The 6000-nt window shown below is 39.1% G+C and overlaps 1 long non-coding RNA gene across 2 annotated transcripts in view; it reads right to left on the reverse strand.

Annotated features, from left to right (window-relative positions):
* LOC110484513 (uncharacterized) overlaps window positions 1–5398 on the reverse strand; it is a 164575-nt gene extending 159177 nt beyond the window's left edge. For both annotated transcript variants that reach the window (XR_002467776.3, XR_014952149.1), the window contains exon 1: window positions 1704–5398. This is a non-coding gene — a long non-coding RNA (uncharacterized LOC110484513). The remainder of the gene's footprint in view (window positions 1–1703) is intronic.
* Between the last annotated feature and the right edge of the window lie 602 nt (window positions 5399–6000).

Below are 6000 nucleotides of genomic sequence, written 5' to 3' on the forward strand. Positions count from 1 at the left end.
GGCTGGATGCCTATCACTGCCTGGAGGCAGCGCAAGGGTAACTACCAGAGAGATGGTCAGGCTGGGAAGTTCCCTTACCTTAGAAGAATAGCTCTCAGGGTCCTTTATATGACCTGAATGATTTAAACAACGCATGAATGGAAGACTTGTGCCGCTAGTTTTCTTTGCCACAATTGAACACAAATCTCTTATGTTTTGCATTCAGGCATGCCAGCTCATCTAAGGCGACAAATTAAAGACAAATTCCCCTCCCAGAAACTGAGGCAAATATTGATCTTGATTTGGCATGCTGCTGGCTGATACGTAACTTTAACTAAAACTCACACTGCTTTAACATTGCCAGTTTTGTGTAACCAGACCGGAAGAGCAGGAAGTTCCTCACGGCATCTCTGTCCCAGCTGCTTATGTGTGTGCCCCCACCAGCCCCGGCGCAGCTGAGCTGGCACAATTCTTTGTGAGGCTGCACTGCCTTCAAAATCACTGAACTCACCTGCCTTGAATAAAGGGGTTTTCCCTTGGGGTGTTTTTGGCCTGCATTGGTTCACTGTCTCAGCCAAGAGTCCAACCTCATGAAAGCTGATGTTAGCACAGGAGAGGAGATCAAGGGGTTGGAAATCCTTTAAACTGCTGACATCATGGAAGCTGACATACTATGAGACTACAATTTGAGGGGAACAGCATACAGTGCTTTCCCATATGAAACTGATATCATACCACATTAAATATTCTGTATCTCCAACAAAACTACATTTTTGACCACTGTAGAGAATGGGAACCAGATTTTCGCTCCCCACAGCAACATTCGCTAAAGGTAATAATCTGCAAAACAACAAAAAAAACCCTAATTATAAAAAGTTAAGTGAAATACATTGAAGATCCTTTCTTACAAGGAAAATAAAATATTTAATATAAATTTTAATTTAATAAATGTTTTTCCAGGGTTTCTTTTAAAAACTGTTCTTTTAAATCATTGGCATATGACTGAAAATTGAAATACGTCAATTTTATTTTATTTATTTATATGGGTGGGGATCAAAAAGTGTACCAACCATTCCAGAAAGTAAACATTAGTCTAATCCTAATTTATGGTACCTCATTCTAATTTAAGGTATTTTATTATATTCTGAAATACTAATTGAAAAATCTGGCCTGGGAATCAACTAAAAAGTCAGGAAAGATAAGGATTTACTTAAGGCCAGACAGAATGCTTCTTTCAAAGGTATGTCCTGTCAAACCAGCATGATTTCTCAGCTGTTCATTGTGAAGTGAAATGCCTGACAAAGGTTTTTACCCTTCAGTCTTTTTATTTCCATCTGTCTATGAATTGCATAACATAAGCTGTCAGGAGCATTGGGGTTTAACTTTGTACTGCATGACACACTTTTTGTTTTAAAAAAAGATCTGTACAATATAAGCAAGATATACATTGAACAGATTATGAATTGGCTATAGGTATATTTCAGTGTGGGAATTCTGTTTAATGGTGATCGGTGCCCTGTGTTATTCAGCACCTCTGTCATTGATCAAGAATTAAACACGGTATTGATTCTAGTCTTATTTCGCAAAGTCATTCGGTAAGAATGGATAATTAGTGGATCAAGACAATGACATAAAGTATTCCTGTATTGCTCAGTAAATTCACAGAATTAATTTAAACACCACTAAATGCAAAGTGAAAAATCTAGAAAGATGCGGCTACTTACAGAATGATGGACTGTATCCTGGAAAGCTGAGATTCAGCTGGGAAGTGCTGGATGAGCAATTTGACATTCAGTGGTTTGCATAACAGTTGTGCAGTGGCAAAAAAAAGGCATACTTGTAACACTGCAGAATTAGTTAAGGTTAACATTTTCTAGCTAGCTATTTTTTTTTAATGACATTATCAAATCATTCAGAAAACAAGCCATAAACATATTTAAAGGTGGAGGAAATATCTTTCTGTGGGACACTGTAACAAGTCATTCTGTTTGCTTTATAAAAATGCATACAGAAAGGGAATTTTAATATATTGTATAAAACCTTCTTGTGGAGAAATTTTTTGAAGACTGTCCAATACAGTAGCAAAAAACTGAAACCAGAAAAATTTAAATGAGAAATGATGAGTAGTCTCCTAACATTGGCAGGAATAAGTTAATGAAAAAAACTATCAAGAGAAAAGGTTTGTTTCATAACTGTTGATATGTCTGGATGGAAAGTTCAACTCAAAAAAACCAAGTTATAGATCAGCATCATCCCTGATTTAGCCCAGAGCATGCCCTACTGAGTGAAATCTCTCCATCTGACATATCAAGGTAGAATGCATGATCTAGTCTTTCCTTTTTGCTTTAAGCTGTTAAAATGCCTGCTCTCAGTGCCTGGGGGCTTTTACCTGCTATCACCCAACCACAAAAAAACTATTATCCTGTGTTAACTGAACTGCTATTTTTAGTATTCTTTTCAGTGTTATTCTTAACAAGGTACAGGTCTGAGATCAATTTTCAGTAAAAAGAAACATCTGTAGCCTCCTACATTGGATATCTGAGGTTGTTGGTAGACAAAAGAAAGGTTCATTCATTATCAGGCTCATATTTTCACTATAGTCTCTGATTTAGAATACCTTGGCATATTATTCTTAAAAGGAATGACATTATAACCTCCTTATTTCATTAATAAATCTCTAGAGATTCAAATATTAGCATGGTTTTCCCATGTAGTTTTCTAATTTTCTGGAACAGACTCCACTTGCCTTAGTGGGGGTGGAATTTGCATATATATATATATATATACACATACTCTAACATGACATTCCCAATACTATTTTTTTCCTAATGTTTAATTTTTTCCTAATGTTTAAGATTTTCCTAAAAGGACAGTAGTTCTAGAAAGCAATGTGTGTGTCATATTTAACAATTTAAGCATGGTATAATTTATATGGTAAAAATACACAAATGTGTGGTTTAAAACAGCTATATTCTACAGCCAAGGCCTTTAACACTCATGTTCTAGAAATGAACTGTCACTAAAATAGCAGTCAAATGATGCTCAAATTAGCCTCAGAAAGATTTTGGGCTGCACAGTGACTCAAGGCCTCAAGTCTTGCCATGTCTTGATTTGGGTTTGCAACTCTTGTCCTGGAATCCACCCAGCAGAGACTACGACACACCATGAAGGCTGGAGTGGGACATGAGCTGGGAACAGGACCATCACAGATAGAACAAAAAGCAGAGGGTCAAGTTGGTCAGAAAAATTATTAGAGTATGAACAGTGAAATTCTGCCTTTTCCCTGGAGTTTTGCTCACATACTATTCTGAACTAAGAGCCTTTTTTGAACAGGAGTTTCCAAGCCCTTCCTCAGGCAGGGATGACCAGCACCTTTCTCACCATCGGGTGTCCAACGAGGAGCTGAAGGAAGTGGCTGTGCTTGCCTCTTGAACTGAAAATGTTCAATGCCAACCACCACTGATTACACTGCAGGAAAAAAATGCAAGATTTCAGATAGAATTCAGGAGCACAAAAGGAGATAAATGACACCTCCTAATGCAGATTCCACCAGATGGGAAAAGACCTTGATTAAGAGGGCTGAACCAGAGGAAGAAATGTCTAGAAATATAAATCTTAGCATGAAGTATAAGATATTTTGGACAGGCATTACAGCAAACTCTTACTTGATGATTCTTAGACTTCACAACCCCTATGATATTAAATTTGAGACCTCATACATCTTGCATTTATATGTTGTTATTATAGTTGTGTCCCAACTAGCCACATTCTCATTTTTAGGTGTACTGCTTGGTTTCAGATATAGTCTAAGCCAGAGCTCTTTCCAAAATCTAGTGACACCCACATTGTTCCAGTAAGAATTCAGAATGGGTAAGCTGCACTGACAGACAAGATTTCTGGCATTCTTGTCTCCCTCATAAAAAAGGCAAATAAGATACAGAAGAAGGTTCAGGGCATGCCAAGGTCCATTCACACTTCAAATGAGCATATCACAGAGCACCTGCAACGTCCCTAAGGCCTTCCCTTCGCTTCTTCTTTTTTCTCCTAGATGGTGATGAGGAAAACAGATTTTGAAAATACCTGGAAGCATGAATTCACACAATGAATAAGTGCTTTTATAACCCTTTAAGCAAAGCAGATTGACAGCTTACTGAAAAAGATGCACTTCTAAACACAATGCTTCATTAACCAGCTAAAATGAAAACTTCTTTCTGCAAATAAAGTGGCATCTTCTTGAGAATTATATTTTAGGAAAATGCTGCAGCTGACATTGTGAAAAGTGACAAAATATTTTGCCTGACAAAATCTTGATAACATTTCATTTTGTTTCAGAGATTTATACTCATGGATTAATATTTTCAAGGCCAGAAGGCCCCATTAGAAGCCTTGTATGACACTCATCTTTGAATTACAACTCTTCATTCTTGTACAGTTTTCAACAATTTCTGTTCTACCTAACTCTTATCTTTCAAAGAGGTGTAAAGTCTTGAGCAGAAGAACTAGGGATGCTATTTCTTTTTTGTTTTCTAATCTGCTTTGAAACACTTGCAACCAACTTCTTACTTTGAAATGAGTAATTTTTATGGATATTTGGAATATTTTAAATACTTGAAAACAAATTGCACAGATTAAATAGTTACTGAAAGAAATAATAATTTTTAAAATCTGAAGGGGTGGTAGCCATGAAAATGTTAGATGAAAATGGGAAATTTCATTTTTGCAAAGCAGAACCTCAGTAAATATATATGGAGAATATTCTTGAATTAAAACCATTTGCACATCTAGTCAGACTTAGGGAGTTGGCTTTACTTTGTTGTAGATATTTTAAAATGAAGACTGATAACTGATGAACTAGTTTGTCAGACAGACCACCTTCACCCTCCGGGTGTGTGAAATTACACAGCACTTCAGATTACCAGTTGCAAGTACACACCAAAATCTAACACATGCCTTCCTTGGTGATACCTTAAATTAGTCTAAGGTGACACTACAAACTCAATCCCTTAGCTGCATAAAGAGTTCTACAGCTGCAAATGTAGACAATGAGTTTGTTTCTTTCAAATTTTCATCTTTACATAGGAAATTAGTCAAGCATATGCTTGTTTTTGCCAAATATGCATATAAAACTTTATGCATATAAAACAAAGATGCAACTGAATAGTAACCAAACTAAACTTGTAAAGTGAATATGGATCTTGTAGCAAACTATAATGAAACTTCTACAGACCAGCAGTTAGAGTTGATGTAGTGTCGTGGTTTGACACGGAATGATAATTTTTCCCGGAAGGAAGAGGTCAATTTAGATATTGACCAATTGAAAGTAGACACGCCTCTGAGAACACAGAGGGGTTGAAAGCAGAATTCCCAGGGGAACTCGCTCTCTTTGGTTCTGGTCAGCGTGCAGTGCAGACCTCCCCTGCCCAGCCACGAGCTGGGTGGGGGAGGGGAAGCCCCATGGCCTGAGAAAGGTAGGCCCCAAGGGTGGAGGGACTGGAACCGGGATGGCCCCTGCAGATGGAAGGGTGGAAGAAATCTGGGATGTCTCCATTTCCACCCCTCCCCGCCCCACCCCGGTTTCTCTCCCGAGGGGGAGAGAGAAAGAGGCGGCGGCGGTCCTGTCCTGTCGGCAATTCCACCACGAGGAAGGAGGAGCGGGGGGAGCTCCAAGGTGCCCAGTTGTGTGGGAGTTGCTGGATGTCCGGGCGTCGAGCCATCCTGGGAGTTCGGACTTTTGGCCCTTCCTTGGGAAATGAAAGCTTTGTGAATTTTCCTTTCCCCTCCTTGGTTTGAAAGAGAGGAAGGGGGACACCTTGGACCCTGGGATGGGATGTTGGAAGGAGGAATTCTGGATGGGAGGGGGACAAGGAGTGGCTTTTGGCTGGACTTTTCCGTGTTAGCCACAACCTGAACCAAATCTTCTCCGTCAAGAGGGACTGTGTTTTGGGAGGATGCCGGTGAGGCGGGAGACCTGCTTCGTCTGGGGGGAAGACAAGGGTGGAGTGAACAGAGAAAAGGTTAGGG

This window comes from Lonchura striata, chromosome 1A (genome assembly GCF_050655825.1).
Source record: "Lonchura striata isolate lonStrDom1 chromosome 1A, ASM5065582v1, whole genome shotgun sequence".
In the NCBI taxonomy this organism is placed as follows: Eukaryota; Metazoa; Chordata; class Aves; order Passeriformes; family Estrildidae; genus Lonchura; species Lonchura striata.